Consider the following 23,523-nt stretch of genomic DNA (forward strand, 5'->3'; position numbering starts at 1 on the left):
TGTTTCTCACTTTCATATGTGCACTTCCTACCTGTGGAATACCTACTCCATCCCTCTTATTAAAATCTTATCCATCCTTGATGATCCAGCTCCTTAGAAGTCTTTGGTTTCACAAAGCTCCTACAATTACCTAGTCAGAAGTGTTTACTTCCTATTCTGACCATCCGGTTATGCTGTGATATGCTTTAATTATTGGCATGTCTGATGCTCTCTATTTTGTTTTAAGCTCCATGAAGAATTCTAGTCATCTTTTTGTCCTGAATAAAGCCAAGCAAGAGACCTAGTAGACAATTAGTAGATGTTGATTGGGTCTAAGAGAGAATGAATGAAAATAGGCAAAGGAAGCAACCACTGCAGCTGCTTCCTTCTCTCTCTGTAGTCGCATAGGTAGCTTGTCCGTTGTATTTCCAGTGTTTGTTTGTGTTTAACGAAAAAGCACACAGACCTTTTTGGAAATCTTTAGATTATTCTTAGGCCACTGATTTCAGGTCTTTGAAATTCAAGTCTTAAAATATGACTTTTGTAGAAAATAGCTGGCACATAGTGGGGTGTATTAGTCCATTCTCATGCTGCTAATAAAAACATACCCGAAACTGGGTAATTTATAAAGGAAAGAAGTTTAATTGACTCACAGTTCAGCATGGCCAGGGGGGCCTCAGGAAACTTACAATCATGGCAGAAGGGGAAGCAAACACGTCCTTCTTCACATGGGGGCAGCAAGGAGAAGTGCAGAGCTACAGCGTGAAAAGACCCTTATAGAACCATTAGATCTCGTGAGAACTCACTCACTATCACAAGAACAGCAACTTGGGAGAAATTGCTCCCATGATCCAATTACCTCCCACCTGGTCCCTCCCATGACACGTGGAGATTATAGGGACTACAATTCAAGATGAGATTTGGGTGGGGACACAGCCAAACTATATCACAGGGGCTCCAGAGAAAAGCATTGTTGAGTGAATTGAATAAGTAAAATCGTCCAGCAAGTCAGTGTACTAACTAAAGTAAATTATTTAAAGTTCCTGGCTGGGTGCGGTGACTCACGCCTGTAATCGCAGCACTTTGGGAGGCCAAGGCCAGCAGATCACGAAGTAAAGAGATGGAGACCATCCTGGCCAACATGGTGAAACCCTGTCTCTGCTAAAAATACAAAAATTAGCTGGGCCTGGTGGCGCGTGCCTGTAGTCCCAGCTGCTTGAGAGACTGAGTCAGGAGAATCACTTGAATCCAGGAGGCGGAGATTGCAGTGAGTGGAGATCTCGCCACTGTACTTCAGCCTGGCGACAGAGCAAGACTCCATCTCAAAAAAAAAAAAAAAAAAAAGTTTCTTTAACTGTCAGATATTCTCATAGTATTTTTCTTTACTCATGGTCAGTCTTCTCAGCCCTTCCTCCTTTTGCCTAAAAAAGGCTACTTTCCTCCTTTGCCTAATTTTTCTCACAGCTGACTACATTCTGTTTTCATATTTCTGCTTCCTGAACATTAGTACCTAGGCAAAAGCCCGTTCCTTGGCATAAATATTTCTTTTTCTTTGTTTTCTCTTTGGAGACAGGGTCCCGCTCTGTCTCCCAGGCTGGAGTACAGAGGTACAGTCAAGGCTTACTGCAGCCTGGAACTCTGGGCTCAAGTGATACCCCACGCTTCAGCCTCCCAAGTAGCTGGGACCATGGGTGCATACCACCACACCCAGCTAATTTTTATTTTTTGTTTTTTGTAGAGATGGGATCTCCCTGTGTTTCCCAGGCTGGTCTTGAACTCCTGGGCTCCAACTAAGCCTCCCAAAGTACTGGGATTACAGGCATGAGCCACCACTCCTGGTTCTTGACATAAATATTTCAAATTATCTATTTTAAGGATTGCTGTTCTCTGTGGAACCATTTTATTGGTACTGTCTTTTTTTTTTTTTTAACATGCTTTTGCGTATTATTTGTGTGTGTAATAAGTTTGGTTGGCTTCTTCACAATATACTACTATCCTTGCCTAAGATAAATTTTCTTCTTTTTTTAATCACTTTCTTTGTGAGTGAGTACAATTTTGTCTTGAAATTGGAGGTTTGACCATTGGGGTGTGTTTTCTGTTGGCCATCAGGTTTAAATCCTAAGGGTTTACCATTATCTCTGCCAATTCTGGAACTTGTTTTTTTATCTGGTATGCTTCTTAGGTTATTAACGCCCTGCTGCTCGATGTGGGGAAGCTGGTGAGAATGGGTTAATGTACACAGCCAGGCAGTGTTGCTGGACAGCATTCATAAGGAGATTACTTTCTGGAGGCCACAGGAAACCAAGGGCTGCTTTGGACAGGTTACAGGCTGTCAAGTAGGGCAGCCTGGTGAAGGCTGGGTGAGCTCTGCTTTTGAATTTCGCTTTCCAAGGAGACTTTTGTTTAGGCCTGGAGTAGGGAGCCTGCAACAGGCTTGAGACTACTAAAATGTGCCAGCAGAATCAAAAGCCCTGAGTCATAGGGTCAGAATCACAGTAGTGCCTGGGAGGTTGTTCCTCTTGTAAACAACATTGAATAGAAGAGAAAGGAAATTCAAGCCTTCCTGAGGAGGACACCTTGACACTCTGAGATAAAATAAATGAAAAGCAAGACATACATTTCAGGTGAGCTGAGAGGATCCTGTTTGGTAGTCTGTTGAAAATACAGACCTGTGCCTTAGAGTAATTAAATCAAAATCCAGTACACTGACTGGGGTTCTAAAATGGTAAGAAAAAATGCAAATGAACTCTGCTTAAGATTTTTCTGCTGGGATCTTCAGAAGGGTGTCTTAGTTTCTCAACCTTCAGGGAAGAAAGTCTGGGTCAGGGCTCTAATTCACTGAATCTTGAATTTTACAGAGTCTACACATGTGACCAACCAAATTCTGGTTAGTAAACAGACTTTTGACAAGCTTGGGTATAGTCCACATGGTTGCTTTTTTTAGAATATAGATGTTTCATAAATCCAGGGCTTACCATTTACATTTTTTTTTTTGAGACAGAGTCTTACTCAGTTGCCCAGGCTGGAGTGTAGTGGCACCATCACTGTTCACTGTAACCTTGACCTCCTGGGGTTAAGTGATCCTCCCATGGAACCACAGGCATGTGCCACCATGCCTATCTAATTTTTGTATTTTGTAGAGATGGGGTTTCGCCTTGGCACACAGTCTGGTCTCAAACTCCTGAGCTCAAGAGATCCTCCTGTTTCAGCCTCCCAAAGTGCTAGAATTATAGGCATTAGCCACCATGCCTGGCCAACATTTACAAATTTATGACAACATGTTTACAATTTATCAGGAAGTAATTGTAGGCAGTCCCCAATTCCTAATAGGATTGTATTGCAAAAGTTCATGATAATTTGGAGCTCAGAGTGTATTTCCTAAAGAAACAGTTTTGAAATGGTGGTAAAGTCCCCAGTTTAGCCCCCAGGTTATATTAACCATTACTCTCCTGGCTTCCCCTCCACTCCTCTCCCTACCCCAGCCCAAAGGAGGTGAATTTTCTCTCTGACTGTGTTTGTGTGTGTGCGTGCATGTGCGCATGTGTGCCCCTGTGATGCAAGCTAGGGCTGAGTTGGTAGCCAGGGTGAGGTTAAGCACCTGGGATCTCAGAGGAGGAAATCTACAAGGTTTGAGGCCCCAGGGTTTGTGGAAGGGATGAGATGACTAAGGAAGAAGAATGAGGAAACTGGAGGCTGGGTGAGCTGTGAGGAAGACTGAAAGTCATCAGGAGTGATAAGAGGAAGGGTGGGGTAGAGGCTAGGAATTAGTAGGCAGTGAATTTCTTTACCTCCTTTTCCCTCTCTCTCTCTCTTTTTTGAGATGGAGTCTCACTCTGTCACCTAGGCTGGAGTGCAGTGGCTCAATCTTGGTTCGCTGCAACCTCCACTTCCTGGGTTCAAGCTATTCTTCTGCCTCAGCCTCCCCAGTAGTTCAGACTGCAGGCATGTGCCACCATGCCCAGCTAAAATTTTTTTTTTTTTTGTATATTTAGTAGAGACCGGGTTTCACCATCTTAGCCTAGGATAGTCTCAATCTCCTGACCTCATGATCCACCCGCCTTGGCGTCCCCAAGTGCTGGGATTACAGGTGTGAGCCACCATGCCCGGCGCCCCCTCCTTTTCTCCTTATTCCAATCCTTTCTCTCTTTCCCTCCCCATTTTCCTTTGTAACTGCATCATTCAGCTAATTGAGTTTCTGATTCCTGGCAGAGTGAGTAGAAGAAACTGGAAGAGGAGACTGGATGGGGGTGTAAGGAGTGGCCCTGGGAAACCCCAGAGGAGAAAGGACAAACAGCCAAACCTGAAGATGAAGGAGACTGGAAGGGAAGTTCCCATGACTGGAGAAACCGTAGCTTTAGGTGTTCCAGATAGGTCATCGTTTAGTCTGTTGGTGGTGCAATTGTGAGCCACTCTGGATTCTGACATTTTGGGGGTATAGTTACGAGACCTCTTCCTTGAAATGTTTCAGATATAATAAACATAAAACAGCCAGCAAGCAAAGGATCTTCCTATCTCGTTGATATTCAGGTGATGGGTACCCATTTACTATTATTTTTAGCTAAAAAGTTTGGTGTTCAGAGAGAAGTTTCTAAAATTTGAGCCTTTGAGCCTTTAATAAGGGTTATAGACAAATCAGTGAAATGAGTGTCCAAATGTTGGAATTTTCCTTTGAAATTGAGGCAGATTTCTTCAATCTATAAAGAAAACTTTCCCTAGCAACATTCCAAGTTTTTCCTGTGTTGTTTCAGTTTGTTCTTATTATAAACACTTCAAAGAAAAAGTATGATAATTGGGGGTAACCTAGCCAACCCTCGATTTATTTATTCCACAGATATTGACCATATGTCAAGCATTGTACTTTCAAAGGTGAAAAGGGATGCCTACTCCCAAGGAACTTCTTTCTGCCCAGTGAGGTGACAGAAATTTATAGTGCATGGTTTTACTAATTAGTTGTCTTTGTCTGCGTTGTGCCCTTAAAGGGGTATTGAAGAAAACATCCCCCACATGGCAACACTTGAACCAAGGCATTTTTAAATGGGCGTAATTAGATGTGGTGTTTAGGAGGTTGTTTTTTAATGTTGGTGAGAGCAGTTTTAGTGGTGATGTTGGAGAAGGAGTCAGATTGCAAACTGAGGACGGAGAAGAGGAAGTGGAATCAGGAATGTGGATTGTTGTCCCTTGAAACTTTGCCCAGAAGTCCCTATCATTTGACAGGTTTGGATTTATCTTTTGGTCTTTTTCAAGCACCAGAATTCAAAATAAATTGAACTTCAAAAGTATTTCTTTTAAATGAATCAAAGTATTCCCTCATGTCTGGTGAAGGGAAGTACTAAGTTTTTGTTAAGTTTCTCCTCATTTTAAATTTGAGACTAGTCTTGAAGAGCTGCTAAATGACATTAGAAGTCTTGTTATGGGATTTTCATTGTAAATCATGAGACCTCGTCTAGAAGACCTCTCTCTTTGGTTTCATTTACTACTTCATGGTATTGTTGGATTTCAGTGTAAGGATTAGAGTATACATTAACAGCCCAGGAACATTTCCATGTTGTCATAGCACAGATAAGATTATGCACAGTTAAGAGTGTGGGGGTTGGGACTGATAGTCAACAGCAGCCCTTTCCTGTAAGTTATTTTCAGAGGCAGCTCAGGAAATATAAAAAATCTGTATGCCTCCTTAACTTTGTGTTTCTCGTGTTAGAATCGAAGCCACACAGTTCTGGCAAATGTGTTTGTTTGCATACTTACCCTGCATTTGAAATTGCCGCAGAAGCATTGGGTTTTCTTTCTTGGAAATCAAGCTCTTCTTCTTTCCTTTTAATAAGGAATTAGGGACCAGGCGTGGTGGCTCATGCCTGTAATCTCAGCACTTTCGGAGGCTGAGGCAAGAGGATTGCTTGAGGCCAGGAGTTCGAGTCCAGCCTGGGGAACATGGTGAGACCCTGTCTCTATGACCAAAAAAAAAAGAAAACTAAATTTTTTTTTTAAAAAAGGAATTATTCGGAATAAGTATTATGAAGAGTATCAATTAAGTATTAGTAATTAAATTGCAGTATTTTGTCCAGCTGTATTACTTTGGTCTCGTTTCCTGCCAAAGCAGATAAATGATATTTTATCATGTATATGCTTTTTTTTTTTAAGATGGCGTCTCACTGTGTCACTCAGGCTGGTATGCAGTGGTGCAATCTTGGCTTATTGTAACCTCCGCCTCCTAGGCTCAAGAGATTCTCCTGCCTCAGCCCCCCGAGTAGCTAGGATTACAGGCACTGCCATTACGCCCAGCTAATTTTTTGTACTTTTAGTAGAGACGGGGTCTCACCATGTTGGTCAGGTCGGTCTTGAACTCCTGACCTCAAGTGATCAGCCCACTTCAGCCTCCCAAAGTTTGGGATTACAGGTGTGAGCCACTGAAGCCGGCCCATATATATGCTTTTGTGTGATAGAATGTCACTATACACTTTTAGAGGCATATTTTTGTCAGAGATGGAAGAAAAAATATGGGCTACACAAATTTATGGAAGAAGAAGAAGATGTGTGTGTGTGTGTGTGTGTGTGTGTGTGTGTTTGTATATTCTGTCCAGCTTAGTAAAACATTGTTTTGAGATAGCTGAAATTTGTACACTTTGGAAGAATAAAAGGTTGCATTATTATTTTTAGAGCTAACTAGTTTTCCATTGCCATGTTTTCATCAAGTTCTTGAATAATAAAGACCTAAAAATCTTAAATTTAGCCAAGGATATGATTATTTTGTTATTATAAAATTTGAATTAGTTATGTCAGTGAGACAGACTTTGCTTTGTAAAGTGAATTTCTGACCTAGGTTTTAGTGAAATGTCCCCAGTGTAAATCTTTTGGGAAGGGCAGAAGTGGGGAGAGTGACAAGTAAGGCCCACTACATTCTCCTAAGCATTTGTACTTCTTGTGGCAACCTGATCTTTAAAGGTAATCAGGCAATCAGACAGTCATCCTTCAGTCTGTGAATGGCTGAAACCTAGTAGTAGGGTATTTGGAAATCAGAATGCATTTTTGCAGTCGCCTTAACTGAGTGGGAGTCGCTTTCCCAGCCCACCCACAAGAACATCCTTAGCTTCTAATAAATGAAAAATGTGATAGAAAGTAATAGGAAATGAGACTGACAGTAATAAAACAGTAGTGAAGTTAAATAAGTGGCTTTTGTGACTCTTGAATCATGTTGCCTTTAAGAAGGGAAAGATTAGTGTGTTGAGGAGGGAAATAGCAAGGGGGAAGGAACAGGATGAAGAGGTGGAGATGAACTTTATCTCCCCCATCTTCCAGGTGGTTCAGGGGAATTCCGGATCTGGGCTTGTGTCTTTATGGAAGGGAATGAGTATGTTCATGTTTCACATATTCATAAATAATGCCTGTGCTTGCATATTACTTTTGATAGCTTTTTGTGTTCTTCTAGACATTTTAAAAAAATTAATCATCAATTCCTGGAATTGCATAGATAAATTTGGTCTTTATGGAAAGCCCTTTTGGATTTTTTTTTTAAAGCAGACTAGACATGTTTATGTCAGCCTGTTTATTTTAATACTTTCTTAAAACTATGTTAAGTACAAAGAACAGTTCGTGTTATAGCATATTTGGGTGCAGGTAGCTACAAAGTAGTACTGGCCTTTTTTTAAGGCTGAGTGTCTTAAGTTCAGGAATGGAACTGCCTAGTTTCTTCTGGGTGGTATGGAAAAACTACTTTGGTGGTTTAGTCTGCTTCTGGTAGTTGTGTTTGTGAATCTCTGGAGGAAAAAAAACTATATTTGTAAGTAGTTCTGACAGCAGGCAGAAATAATCTATCGTTGGAGCAGTAAAAATAGGAGGGCCAAATAGATTATCAGTGGAGTAAATATGATGATTATATTTCTGGGAAGAACAGCTATCTTCTTTCAGTTTTCTTCCCCTGGTTTCTCAGCCCTTCTTGTTTGCCTTTATTATACCTTTTGGTTCCATATAAGCATGAATTGGAGTAAGGTTGCTATGTTACCCTTTTATATGCAAAGAAATTGAGTTATGGTGGTTAAGTGATTTCATGAAAAATGAATAGTGATGGAAATGCAATGGATTAGTGGTTCTGAGCCCTCATCTTCAAGGGTCTGTTTACAAGACTCTCCCATTTGTCAAAGTATTTTGGTTTCTGATGCAGGAAAGGTGAAATAATAAACACTGAACAAAGAAAACCAGTTTCCCCCTAATGTTTCCATGAAAATAAAAAGAAAAACAAACACATTTAGGCTTTTTATGTTTGAAATGGCATAACTGCTTGTTCTTTTAGCTCCTGTGGATTCAGTTGAAAACTTCATGTTTTACTTAGATCATTTATTTTTTTGAAGTCAGTTTTTCTTGATAACGTTTATAACAGTTGACATACTTTGGCATATGTTAGTATCATATGAAACATTACAAATTAAAGAGTAGATCTGATTTTTAATAAACTTAAAATAGCCTGTTTGGTTTTGTTTTGTATCTGAAAAGCAGTTCTAATTTTCAATTGTTTGGCAACTATAATTTTAAGTCAATAAGAAAGTTGACAAAATGTATAAAGAAGGAATAATTTGTAGCTTATCCCCGCCTCTTCTGACTTTCTTTTGGTTCTTAGCTGTATCCCACAGTCCCAAGTAGAGAGAGATTTCAGTGTAAAAGTATAGCTTTTTGTAATCCCAGAACTTTGAGAGGCCGAGGCAGGCAGATCACTTGAGATCAGGAGTTTGAGACTAGCCTGGCCGACGTGGTGAAACTCCATCTCTACTAAAAATACAAAAATTAGCTGGGCATTGTGGCACATGCTTGTAGTCCCAGCTACTTGGGAGGCTGAGACAGGAGAATTGCTTGAACACAGGAAGCAGAGACTGTAGTGAGCTGAGATTGAGCCACTGCACTCCATCCAGCCTAGGCAACTGTCCCCACCCCCCCGCCAAAAAAAGAGAGGTAGCTTTTTCATTACTTAATTTTTCTTTCCATAGCTCCACTAAAAACATGCAGATAAAGCACAGCCCATCTATACTGCCCTTCTTACTGAGAAGGAAGGCAGGGATAGGTAATGAAATTATTTAGAAGTCCAGATATGATTCGCTTGATAGCAAAAGTTTCTGAAATCTTAGTCTTTTAGAAGTTTGGGGGTAAGAAAAATTAAATAAGGATTTCTTTTTTTTTTTTTTTTTTTTTTTTGATAATCAAGTGGTTTGAAAAAATTTAGAAATTAAATGTCTGTTAATGATTTTAGGTTAAATATAGTCATAGAATGATTAAAGTTTAGAATTAAAGGAATCATTACAAATCATGCAGTCCAGTCTCTTCATGCAGTAATGCAACCAAAGCCCAGCAAGACTTGTTGACTTTCCCCACACCACAGAAATGGGAAATTCCAAAACCGGCGCTCCAGCCTAGGACTTCTAATGCTGGGGTGGAAGCATTATAGAGAAAGTGAGCAAAATTTAGAAGACGAAAGTGTTTGTAGTTGTTCAGGACAAAGGTTCAGGTTTACTTGCATCACTGCCCTTTTTTCTCCTTTTGTAACAGTATTATTACCGCTATCAGGAAGGAGGCCATGCACACAGCTGCATATGACTACAGAATTATGTGGCTATTTTTAAAATTGTGATTTCAGCAAGGTGTATATTCAAACGAGGCAGAAATGTTCAGCAAACAAATAATCTGATGCTACTAATACATGTTAACAAAACTTTCTTCCCCCAAACTGACTCCCCATCAATCCAGCTTTTTTTCCACCTCACCAAAAGTCTGTAAACCAGGCAATAGGAAGGATTACAAGTGCTGTTCACATAAATAGTATGAATTTTAGGCTTAATAGTAATTGCTTGGATTTACTCAGTATTTCTGATATGTCAGCATAATGCTAGGAGCTCTTGCGTTTAACATTTAGTCTCTTTTATCCTTTAAGATAGATATTATTATATATATTTTTTTTACAGATGAGGAGACTAAGAATGAGGTTAAATAACTTGCCCAAGAGCATAGAGCTACTGTGTAGGTAAACTGAAGTATAGAACCAAGTTTTCTGATCCTGAGACATACTGATTTTTTTTTGGTGTGGGGCTGGGGCCGGGGCGGTGGGGTGAGTTTCACCCATTTTGCCCAGATGGAAGTGCAGTGACGTGCTCTCAGCTCACTGCAACCTCCGCCTCCTAGGTTCAAGCAATTCTCCTGCCTCAGCCTCCCAAAGTGGCTGGGATTACAGGGGCCCACCATCACACCCAGCTAATCTTTTGTATTTTCAGTAGAGATGTGCTTTCACTATGTTGGTCAGGCTGGTCTCAAACTCCAGACCTCAGGTAATCCGCCCACCTCAGCCTCCCAAAGTGCTCAGATTATAGGGGTGAGCCACTGTGCCCAGCCAGACATAAACTGATTTTTAATCAGAGCATGTTTATGTTGTTCTTTGCTGTGAGCCATGGTTTCACTATTATTTTTTATTATTAATATTTGTAGGGCTCTGTGAATCTTCTACCCAGGGGACCACAATGGACAAAATATTTCTGTCCCTAATTTGTTCACTATCTAGAGGGAAAACACAGAGACACCTGCAGTGATATGAATAGAAATTAATGAGCATTTTCAGAGACCCCAGATTTTTCATGCAAGAAGAGCTTATTGAATAGAAAGCTTTTATGGTTAGGTAATAGGTGTTTCAAAGGTTGGAAACTGAATTACGTCATATTTGCATTTAGTCCAGTAGCTGGTGGCTGATATTCAAAGCAAGTTAAATATAGTTACTGTCATTTACTAGTTGCATGTGAACATTAATGGCATGGAAAGGATTATGCATGTCTCATATTTCCCCACTGATTTACATGAGATCCCCATTTTTTAATCTGTTATCCCTGTTCCTCATTTTGTTCTCTCTGTCAAGTACATTTTGACCTCTAAAGCACTTTTATTTAATAATCATTATGGATCCCCTAAGTAAATATTTTGTAAGGGTAAAATACTTTTTATAATATGATAATCCCTTATTAACTTAAGAAAAAAATAGATTTAAATGAATGGTAGGGGTATATTCCCCGCAAAGAATTAGTTAAAGATTTCTTAGAGGAGGAAGGCTTTCTGGAGCCTTTTCAGGGCGTTTTTTATTTGTTTTTATTTTTTAGAGACAGAATCTTGCTCTGTTGCCCAGGCTGTAGTGCAGTGGCATGATCTAGGCTCATTGCAACCTCTACCTCCCAGGTTGAAGCAATTCTTCTGCCTCAGCCTCCTGAGTAGTTAGTATTACAGGCGCACAACACTATACCCTGCTGATTTTTATATTTTTATTAGAGATGGAGTTTTACCATGTGGGCCAGGCTAGTCTCGAACTCTTGACGTCAAGTGATCCTCCCGCCTTGGCCTCCCAAAGTGCTGGGTTTACAGGCATGAGCCACTGCACTCGGCCCGAACGTTTCGAATTGTGAGAGGGTGGGACTTGGACACTGGATGAGGGAGCGTGTTCAGTCTGGCCATAGGTTGAGAGACGTTCTTAGGCAAAGCACTGCTAGCATTTTACTGGAGCTACTGACACAGGTTATAGTCACTGACTCTGTCTCCCAAAAGGCTTGTTGAATTTGCTTCCATTTCCAAGGTAAAATGGATTGAGATGGGTCGGGCGCGGTGGTTCACGCCTGTAATCCCAGCACTTTGGGAGGCCGAGGCGGGTGGATCACGAGATCAAGAGATCGAGACCATCTTGGTCAACATTGTGAAACTCCGTCTCTACTAAAAATACAAAAAATTAGCTGGGCTCGATGGCGCATGCCTGTAATCCCAGCTACTCAGGAGGCTGAGGCAGGAGAATTGCCTGAACCCAGGAGGTGGAGGTTGCGGTGAGCCGAGATTGCGCCATTGCACTCCAGCCTGGGTAACAAGAGCAAAACTCCGTCTCAAAAAAAAAAAAAAAAAAAAACGGATTGAGATGCCTCTTTGTGACTTTTTAATTTGTCATCTGGCTGGGTATGGTGGCTTATGCCTGTAATCCCAGCACTTTGGGAGGCCAAGGCAGGAGGATTGCTTGGATTGAGGCAGGAGTTTGAGACCAGCCTGGGCAATATAGTGAGACCTTCTCTCTATAAAAATTTTAAAAATAAGCCAGTCGTGGCAGCGTGACCTATAGTCCCAGCTACTTGGGAGGCTGAGCTGGGAAGATCACCTGAGTCTGAGAGACAGAGGTTGCAGTGAGTTGAGATCGAACCACTGCACTTCAGCCTGGGTGACAGAGCGAGACCCTGGAAAGAAAGAAAGAGATAGAGAGACAGAGAGAGACAGAGTGCGCGCATGCGCGCGTGCAAGAGAGAAAATTGGCATGTTTATTAATGCTGTCTATGCTGGACTGAACTTAGTTTGTCTTGTTTTAAGTGAATAAATACCTTAGTCATAGTATAGAAAGCATGTTTAAATTCCTTCTAGGCCAGATGTGGTCACTCTTGCCTTAATCCCAACACTTTGGGAGGCCATGGTGGGAGAATCACTTGAGTCCAGGAGTTCAGGACCAGCCCAGGCAACATGGCGAGATCCTGTTTCTAAATAGATAAATAATAACTTCCTTCTATGCACAACGTACTGTTACTGTGCTAATTATGTAACAGGCTTCTGTAAGGCCAAATTGATTTTAAAAACTCTACTTGGCTATTAAAGATAGATTTTTAAAAAATGAATAGATTTTAAAAAAAGGTTTTAAAGATTTTTGAAAATGAATAGATTTTTTAAAAAGGTAGATTTAAATTTTCTTTTTTTTTTTTTTGAGACAGTCTTGCTGTGTCATCCAGGCTGGAAGGCAGCAGCGTGATCTCGGCTCACTGCAACCTCTGCCTCCCGGGTTCAAGTAATTATCCTGCTTCAGCCTCCCAAGTAGCTGATTACAGATGTGCCACCACCATGCCTGCTTAATTTTTGTATTTTTAGTAGAAACGGAGTTTTGCCATGTTGGCCAGGCTGGTCTTGAACTCCTGACCTCAGGTGGTCCACCTGCCTTAGCCTCCCAGAGTGCTGGGATTACAGGTGTGAGCCACCATCCTCGCCCCTTTGAAACTGTATTCTACTTTTTTTCTCTCAAATTAATTTAAATTAAAATCTACCCATAAATAGCTACACAGTTGGCCTGATTGTCAGGATGTTTCATTATCAAAGGGCATATAAGTATAGGCTTTCAGTTTTTAGTCTATAGGTGTAGATACATGTCCATTTCACTGCCTTAATATCACTCGTTTCCTGCCTTTCCCTGTGCTTTATGCTAAAACAAAACAGGATGGACAAGGGACAGTGGTGTGATGCTGCTCTGAAGCTTTTGTTATAGAGCCTGGCAAAGTCCTGTGGCTTCAATCTGCCAGTTTTCTTTGGCTCTGGTGCCCTAAGATTCCTACCTGATGACAGTTGATTTTGGAGGTCTCTGATTCTCATGTAAACATAGTGACATTTTACCTGCTAGAGGGGATGTTTTCAGGTGCTTCAGAGAGAGTTGGATTTTTAGATTTTTTTTCATAGAATTTATATGACATTTAAAATATAGAATTTATAGCAAAATATAGATTTTACTTTTATACAAAGTCAGTAAACTTCATGTGCCCTCAGGTAAATCAGCAAACAAGTAAATTACCTCCGATTATGTCCTTATCTGAGGCTGCTCTCAGCATTTGGAAGTGGAAGCGAAGAAACAGCACAGAAATTAAGGACAGTTCCTACCCACAAGGAATTTGCAATCTGGTTTATTACTGTTTTTAATTGAAAAATAATTTTTTTGTTGAGATGGCGTCTCGCTCTGTTGCCCAGGCTGGAGTGCAGTGGCTTAGCTTCCTGAGTAGCTGGAATTACAGGCGCATGCCACCATGCTTGGCTAATTTGTTTTTGTATTTTTTGTAGAGATGGGGTTTCACGATCTTGGCCAGGCTGCTCTTGAACTCCTGACCTTATGATCCACCCATCTCAGCCTCCCAAAGTGCTGGGATTACAGGCATGAGCCACCGTGCCCAGCCAATTGAAATTTTTATCGACACAACTGTAGATTCATGTGTAGCAAAGAAACAATAGAGAGAGAAATTACTATAGTTTAGCTAGTTTCCCTTAATGTTAACATTTTTAAAAACTATAGTAAAGAATCACAACTAGTATATTAACATTGATAGAATCCACACTTATCTTTAGATTTCCCCAGTTTTACTTGTGCTCACATGTGTATTTAATTCTATATAATTTTATTACATGTGTAATTTTGCATCTCTCTTCACTGTTCCATCACCACCAGCATCCTTCTTGTGCTTTTATACCCACACCCACCCCTCTGCTACCTCATCCCCTCAATCCCTGGCGACCACTAGTCTATTTCAGATTTTTTTGTTGTTTAAAAGTATTACGTAAAATGGAATCACAGCCAGGCACAGTGGCTTGTGCCTGTAACCCCAGCACTTTGGGAGGCCAAGGAGGGAAGATCATTTGAGCCCAGGAGTTTAAAAACGAACCTGGGCAACTTGGCAAGACCCTATCTCTACAAAAAAATTGAAAACGTGATAGTACGTGCCTGTAGTCCTAGCTTCTTGGGAGTCTGAGGCAGGAAGATCATTTGAACCCAGGAGGTCAAAGATTCAGTGAGCTGTAATCATGCCACTGCATTCTAGCTTGGGTGACAGAGTGAGACCCTGTCTCCAGAAAAATAAAAATAGAATATAAAATAATAAAGTATAAAATAAAATAATAAAAATACAGAGTCATACAGCATGTAGCCTTTAGAGATTGGCATTTAAAAAAAAATCAGCATGGTCTGGGTGCGGTGGCTCATGCCTATAATCCCAGCACTTTGGGAGGCCAAGGCAGGTGGATCACCTGAGGTCAGGAGTTCGAGACCAGCCTGGCCAACATGATGAAACCCTGTCTCTACTAAAAATACAAAAATTACCTGGGTGTGGTAGCGCATGCCTGTAGTCCCAGCTACTTGGGAGGCTGAGGCAGAAGACTTGCTTGAACCCAGGAGACAGAGGTTGCAGTGAGCTGAGATCACACCACTGCACTCTAGCCTGGGCAATAGAGCAAGACACCATCTCCAAAAAAAAAAAAAAATACAACAATTAACCGGGCATGGTGGCAGGCGCCTATAATCCCAGCTACTCAGGAGGCTGATGCAGGAGAATTGCTTGAACCCAGGAGGCAGAGGTTACAGTGAGCTGAGATCATGCCATTGCACTCCAGCCGGGGCAACAAAAGCAAAACTCTATCTCAAAAAAAAAAAAGTTCAGCATGATTTTCTGTAGAGCCATCCAAGTTGTTGTGTAGCCAATAGCTCTTTCTTTTTTTAATGTTAAGTATTGCTAAGTCTTAATAGTATTTCAGTTAAAGGACATCTGGGCCATTTTTACTATTTGGCTTTTACAAATAAATCTGTCATGAACATTCATATTCAGGTTTTTGTGTGAATATATTTTCATTTCTCTGTAATAAATGCCCAAAAGTGCAGTTGTGGGCTGTGTGGCAATTGCATGTTTAGTTTTATAAGAAGTTGCCAAACCGTTTTCCAGAGTAGCTATACCATTTTGCTTTTCTACCAGTGATGTGTAAGTGATCCAGTGTCTGCACACCTCGCCAGCACTTGGTGGTTGTCATATTTGTTTTTTTTTTTTTTGAGACTGAGTCTTGCTCTGTCACCATGCTGGAGTGCAGTGGTGCAATCTCAGCTCACTGCAACCTCTGCCTCCCAGGTTCAAGCAATTCTCCTGCCTTAGCCTCCTGAGTAGCTGGGACTACAGGTGCACGCCATCACACCCAGCTAAACTTTTTGTATTTTTAGTAGTGACGGGGTTTTACTATGTTGGCCAGGCTGGTCTTAAACTCCTGATCTCGGGTGATCCATCCGCCTCGGCCTCCCAAAGTGCTGGCATTACAGGTATAAGCCACTGCGCCCAGCCAATTGTCACTGTTTTTTATTTTAGCAATGCTGACAGGTGTGTAGTAATATCACATTATGGCAGTCTGCCTTCCCAGTTCAATCATTTTATTACCCATCTACGCAAAATTGACCACATTGTACATACCAAAATACGCTCTTGTCTCATAGCTTTTTTCTCACTACCTAAAAAACCCATTTCCTAGACAGAATTTTTCATCTTTCTAGACCTAATTCAGATGCTACCTTTTTTGGAAATCCTCCCCTTCCAGTGTTGGAAAGGTAACGAAATACACTCCCTTCCCAATCTACCCCATTGCTCTCCATCCACTGATCTCGTTCTTCCTTTTAACACTTCCTATTCTTGTCAGTATATTATCTACTTGTTTTCTTATGTGTCTCTCCAACTAGAATACAGCCTGCATGGATGGGGGAAATAAATTTTGTTACATTGCCTTGTCCTCAGTGCCCAGAAGTGCCTGACACATAATAGTTGCTTAGTAAATATTTATTGGAAGAATGAACGAGGAAGTGAATTTTTGTACATTGTGCCTCCACTCTCTTCTCTAGCATATTACCTGACATATCCTGTTTATGGTATAATAAAAATAGCTAACATTTACTATATTGATTTTAACTACATATCAAACAGTACAGTGGACCCCTTTCCTTGTTCTTCTACTGTTTTCAGCACCAACTCCTCATTCTATCATAACATTTTGTTAACATCCCTCTGCTTCCCTCGCAAAAAAATACATGTACAGTCTGCCCTTTGTATTCATCAGTTGCACACTCATGGATTCACCCAACTACATATTGAAAAAAATGGGGGATAAAATGGATGGTTGCATCTGTATGGTACATGTACAGACTTGTTGTTCTCATCATTAATCCCTAAATAATATAACAACTGTTTGCATAGCATTTATATTAGGTGGTTTTAAGTAGTCTAACAATGAAAGTATACAGGAGGAGCTGGGCGCAGTGGCTTATGCCTGTAATCCCAGCACTTTGGGAGGCCGAGGCGGGTGGATCACCCGAGGTCAAGAGTTTAAGACCAGCCTGGCCAAAATGGTAAAACCCCATTTCTACTAAAAATACAAAAAAAATTTAGCCAGGTGTGCTGGCAGGCGCATGTAATTCCAGCTACTCGGGAGGCTGAGGCAAGAGAATTGGTTAAACCCGGGATGTGGAGGTTGCAGTGAGCCATGACCATGCCAGCCTGGGCAACAAGAATGAAACTGTGTCTCAAAATAATAATAATAATTAATAAAGTATACAGGAGGATATATGTGGTTTATATGGAAGTACCATACCATTTTATATAAGGGACTTAAGCATCCATGGAGTTTGGTCTCTGTGGGGGGTCCTGAAACCAATCCCCCCAGATACCAAGGGACAACTATGTAAGAATAAATATTGTGAGAGATTACAACACCTTTGTGTCCTTGGCCCCAGCAGATACCTGGCACAAAGTAAGTAGTCACATCTGAGCAAACAGTGGTCAGGTTAAACATTGCTTTTGCTTGTGTGAAGTCAGAATCCAGCTGCATTTTGAGTAAACCAGTGTCCCACTGACCAGGCTTCCAGAATGTACAGGAAACATCTGTTAATTTTGGAAAGCAGTTACACTGGTGTGGAGAATTACTGCTATTTGCTAAAACAAAGCTCCCTTGGAGAAGAGAAATTGAATTAAAAGACCTCACATGCATCTGTCTTTATTAGATAGTGAGCGTCCTTTTGTATTGTGGGATGGTTATGTAAGAAGCATTCTATTTCTCTAACTCCACCAGTCCTCTAACCAAACCTGCAGAAAGAAGGCATGGGGTCTAAATTCCCATGCCAATCAAAAGCAGTTTTTGACAGTTTCTTTGTTAGTACAGGTCTTAACATATGTAAATGTACTATTCAGAAAATACAAAGAAGATGTATCACTTTAAAAAAATCTAGTTTGATGTAACTGTAAATGAAAGACCTATTCCTGTAGTCTTATGTGTAATAAGTCTGAAAGTGAAAAAATCTAGGCTGTCTATAGGTAGCTTTGGAGTTAGCAAACATTTACTAAAATGTTCTGGTGAAGGGTCTAGTGACATTTTTATGTACTTTTTAATTTTTAACTTTTTTTTTTTTAATATAGAGACAGAATTTCACTATGTTGCCCAGGCTGGTCTCAAATTCCTGGCCTCAAGCAATCCTCCTGCTTTGGCCTCCCAAAGTGCAAGGATTACCGGTGTAAGCCACCATTCCTTCCCTAAAATTTTTACATATATGGGGAAATATGAGAATGATTTGGCTGTAGGAAAACGTATTTTCTCTTATAGGATGAATAATCCATATAATTACTTCAGGATTTCCACATATATTCCACATATAGACCAAAATATAGTATTTTAGATTCTGCTCTCTTGTCTTCATGTCACATATGGGTATGGCCTAAATAAAGTGTTTTCTGAGCCCTGGTATGGACTTATTGGGTATCTACATGAAAAGATTTAAGAGTATTACCTAAGAGCTTTAAAATCTTTCAGAAAAATAATAATTTAAGAAAACATCTTGGCCGGGCATAGTGGCTCATATCTGTAATCCCAGCACTTTGGGAGGCTAAAGCAGGCAGATCACCTGAGGTCAGGAGTTCGAAACCAGCCTGGCCAACATGACGAAACCCCATCTCTACTAAAAATATAAAAATTAGCCAGGTGTAGTGGTGGGCATCTGTAATCCCAGCTACTCGGGAGGCTGAGGCAGGAGAATTGCTTGAAACCAGGAGGTGGAGGTTGCAGTGAGCCAAGATCACGCCACTGCACTCCAGTCTGAGCAACAGAGCAAGACTCTGTCTCAAGAAATAAAAAAGAAAACATCTTATCTTTTTTTTCTTACTGTACAACAGATAAAATCCCATGTTGTAGCTTTTAAGAAGGCAGGTGAAATGCTTAAAGGATGTGTAAAGACAAACTGAAAATTATTTAATATATTACATCTTTTCTCTTAATGTATTAAATACTATTTCTAGTTAACAGGTACTTACTGCACATTCACTGTGTGTGGAGCACCATATTTGAATATCAAAGGACTTTTACAATGAAAATTAGTGCTATCAAGTGAAGAATATTAAAGATCTGCAAGGTGAAAATTTTCTGTAACTGTCAAGGAAATCCATTTGGTCTTTAAAAAATACTCTATGAAATCTCTCTGCAAGACAAAACTTAAATACTGTGAAAATAAGCAAATATGTTAGCTAGGTTAGGAGTTTTTTCAATGGTAAAATTAGTTTAGGTATGCTTTTATACCCAGTGGTTACTTGATTAACTGTTGATGCTTCCCCTTTTCTTGAATGTGACCTTACTAGATTCTTTTTTTTTGCTTTGAGACAGGGTCTCACTCTGTGAACCCAAGTTAGAGTGCAGTGACAAGCTCACAGCTCACTGTAGCCTCAACCTCCCAGGCTCAGGCGATCCTGCCACCTCATCTTCCCAAGTAGCTGGGACTACAGGCCCATGCCACTATACACCCAGCTAATTTTTGTATTTTTTTGTAGAGATGGGGTTTCACCATGTTGCCCAGGCTGGTCTCAAACTTTGGGCTCAAGCAGTCCTCCATCATTGGCCTCCCAAAGTGCTGGGATTACAGGCGTGAGCCACTGCACCCAGCTGGATTGACTCTTGATAGCAGTGATTCTAAGCATTTTTAAGTCTTACTGAGCCCTCACAGTGTTAAGGATCAAAAGTATTTTGTTGTGTGCTCTTTTGTACTCTACAAGTCAATGTCCTCTCTGCCTGGTCTTTGAAATCTTGGCCTCACTAAGTATCTGTACTGGCTATGCAGCGAATACCCTGTGGATGGGTTCTGTTAAAGTAAGATCTGTTACTGTGAACACAGGTGTTGGAGTGCATAGAAGCTTCCATTTTGCTATACATACTTTCCTGATGCCCAGGGTGAAAATATTCTGTGTTCACTGGTTTACCTTACAAAGTACAAGGAATTTATTACTTTCAGAGCAGGGAGTAGTGTAGGGAATTAGAGAATTCATTTAGAGACTGTCTACAGGAAGTAGACCAAAAACTATTGCTATAATCCACATGTCAACATGGTCAGATTTTGTTTCTTTCTTTGCATTTTGTGGGAAGACCAGATGAGGATAGCTTTCTCTAATTCATCCTCTCTGCCTGCTTTGCCTTTGACCTTTCCTTACCAAGTATTAAAAAAAAAAGTTATTTTTAAAGAATACTTAAAATAATTGAGATTATTAAACTTGAAGAAGAGAGAATGGGGATTTTCTTTTTACATATATATATTTGTTTAATTATAAAAGTTATATAAAATTGTTGTTTAAAAAAACGTTAAGGCCAGGCACGGTGCCGGCATGTAGGGAGGCTGAGGTGGGTGGATTACCTGAGGTCAGGAGTTTGAGACCAGCCTGGCCAACATGGTGAAATGCGGTCTCTACTAAAAAGACAAAAAATTAGCCGGGCGTTGTGGCAGGCGCCTGTAATCTCCGCTACTTGGGACAATCGCTTGAACCTGAGAGGCGAAGGTTACAGTGAGCCAAGATCATGCCATTGCACTCACAGCAGCCTGGGTAACAAAAGTGAAACTCTGTCTCAAAAAAAAAAGAAGTTAAATGTGCATAAAGTGAAAAGTAAAATGCTCGCTCCTTTTCTTTATCCACCTCCTTTCCACTGGGGAGATAAGGTTTTGGGGGTTTTGATTTTTCGTATGGAAAGTTTTAGAAGAAATGGAAAGTTTAGGAGTAAACTCTGTCCCTATGAGGCTATTGTTATCTTTGAGGTACATGAGAAACACAAAGGCTGACAGCTCTGTTTTCCCCAGGGCAGGAACCTTGTCTTCCTTCTTCTGTGTCTATGGTAACATGACACACACACACACATACACACACACACACACACACACACACACACGGATGGTGCTTTGTCCATCTGCCTCTCATTTCTCTCCTTTATCTTGGTTTGCTAACTGTTTTCTGGTTTCTTAATTTCGTCTTCCCTCTTCTCATTTTTTTGTGCCTTCAGCTAGTAGCTCAAAGCAAGTGATGACTGTTTTGAAATTGCATTCTGCTAGGCTCTTTCTAGTTCAGCGCAGTATGAAAATCTGCTTTTAAAGCCGGGCGCAGTGGCTCACACCCGTACTCTCAGCACTTTGGGAGGCTGAGGCGGGCAGATCACCTGAGGTCAGGAGTTCGAGATCAGCCTGACCAATATGGTGAAACCCCATCTTGAAAAAAAGAAAAAGAAAATCTGTGTTTAGAAAAGATATAGGATTCTTTGCTTAATATTGCAAAATGAAGTTTACATTACCAGAGAAATCAACAACTATTGCATACCTGAGGCATGCTTATCAGTGTCATTCATAGGCCTTCTTGGCCTTTGTCGCATTAATGTGATTATTAGTAAGCAAAGAGGGACAAAGCCAGCTTTTCAAAACATACTTGAAAAAGTATGTTGAAATCTAGTGGAATACCTATGAATTCGTCATTATATATGTCTACGTTGTTTTAGAAATAGGAGAGAATGTTGAGGTATGCATGAAACTATAATTATAGTGAGCTTCAGGATATTACTGTGTAAGTAGTAAGCTACTGAAAATAAGCAGGGAAATTAAACATGGAAAACAAGCTGTAGGAGTAACCTGCTGCAAAACCATGGCTCACATGACCTCAGTGTAGGAGTTCTTGACTCAGACCTTAAGCTGGTGATGAGCTGTTTCACATGATTGATAATGCAGAAGCTTCTCTCTGAAGTCTTTTTTTTTTTTTTTTTTGGGCGGGGGATGAAGTCTCACTGTTGCCAGGCTGAAGTGCAGTGGTACGACCTTGGCTCACTGCAACTTCCGCCTCCCAGGTACAAGTGATTCTCCTGCCTCAACCTCCCGAGCAGTTGGGATTACAGGTACACACCACCACACCCAGATAATTTTTGTATTTTTAGTAGAGGTGGGGTTTCACCATATTGGCCAGGCTAGTCTCAAACTCCTGACCTTGTGATCCGCCCACCTTGGCTTCCCAAAGTGCTGGGATTACAGGTGTGAGCCACCCTTCCCAGCCTGAAGTCACTTTTTCTACAGTTCTAGACTTTTAAGTATATGCAGCAATGATTTGTTTTTCTTAATATAATATATATGAAACACTCTAAATATGTATATGTGAAGAGAGAGTGAGTGAGCAAACAAGCTTTCTGTGTACCAGGCATTATTGTTAGTTCATTGCTTGTATCAATTTGTTGAATCATCACAAAATTCTGTCAGGTAGGCACTATTATGACTCTCATTTTATGGAGGAAAAACTAAGGCACAGAGAGGTTAAAAACTGAGTCAATTTCACCTAGTTAGTATATGGCAGAGCCCAGTTGCGAACATAGGCAGTTTTGCTCCAGAGGAAATATACTGCTTCTTTTGGGTACTCTACTGTACCAAGGATCAGCAAACTTTTTCCATAAAGGGTCAGATGATAAATAGACTTTGCAGGCCACAGGTCTCTGTTGCAACTCTTCAGATTTGCCAATGTCATGCAAAAGCAGTGACAAATAGTACAAAACAAATGAGCGTGGCTGTGTTCCAAGAAAACTTCATTGTGGACACTAAAATCGGTTTCATGTGTCACAAAATATTCTTCTTTATTTTTATTTTCATGATTTAAGAATATAAGAACTAGGCTGGGTGCAGTGGTTCACGCCTGTAATCCTAGCACTTTGGGAGGCTAAGGCAGGCAGGATCACTTAAAATTAGGAGTTCAAGACCAGACTGGCCAACATAGCAAAATCCTGTCTCTACTACTTGGAAGGCTGAGGCATGAGAATCGCTTGAACCCAGGAGGCAGAGGTTGCAGTGAGCTGAGATCATGCCACTGCGCTCTAGCCTGGGTGATACAGCAAGACTCCAGCACTAAAAAAAAAGAATCTAAGTACCATTCTTAACTCATGGACCTTATAAAAACAGGCAGCAGGTTAGATTTGCCTAATCATCCTATACCATATATGTATGAGATACTAGGATGTAATCCATTCACTTGTTAATACATTCATGCAAGAAAGGTGTACTAAATTCTGGGATTTCTAGGGGGAAGAAGAACAACTTTCAGTTCTTCTTGCCATTTTGCTTACTGGATGAATTACAATGTTCTCCCCTTTCTCATGCCTGCTTTTTAAAGCTGTCTTTATTTCCTGTCCATTGTATATGAGAGATATGTTCACATTATCTCACTTAATCTTCATTGCTGGTGGTATATTATCTCAATTTTTTTTTTCTTAAGAAGGAGTCTTGCTCTGTCACCCGGGCTGGAGTGCAATGGCATGATCTCAGCTCACTGCAGCCTCTGCCTCCTGGGTTAAAGCAGTTCTCCTGCCTCAGCCTTCTGAGTAGCTGAGATTACAGGCACACGCCACCATACCCAGCTAATTTTTGTATTTTTAGTAGAGACGGGGGTTTTACCACGATGGTCAGGCTGGTCTCGAACTCCTGACCTTGTGATCCACCCTCCGTGGCCTCCCAAAGTGCTGGGATTATGGGCATGAGCCACTGTGCCTGGCCTATTATCTCAATTTTATAGTATAGGAAAATGTAAACTTAACCCAATTAACTAGCCGGTTACACACAGCCATGAGTGGTGGGGTCTACCATCAAATGCAGGTCTCTTAGGCTGAAAGAGCGTTTTTTTTTCTTCTCACTGC

At 40.7% G+C, this 23,523-nt stretch overlaps 1 protein-coding gene across 1 annotated transcript in view; it reads left to right on the forward strand.

Annotated features, from left to right (window-relative positions):
- Window positions 1–23,523, forward strand: part of FGD6 (FYVE, RhoGEF and PH domain containing 6) — a 149,898-nt gene that overhangs the window by 9,797 nt on the left and 116,578 nt on the right. The window lies entirely within an intron of this gene.

Source organism: Aotus nancymaae, unplaced genomic scaffold (assembly GCF_030222135.1).
Source record: "Aotus nancymaae isolate 86718 unplaced genomic scaffold, 86718_ANA_hifiasm-v0.15.2.pri h1tg000016l, whole genome shotgun sequence".
NCBI classification, from domain to species: Eukaryota; Metazoa; Chordata; class Mammalia; order Primates; family Aotidae; genus Aotus; species Aotus nancymaae.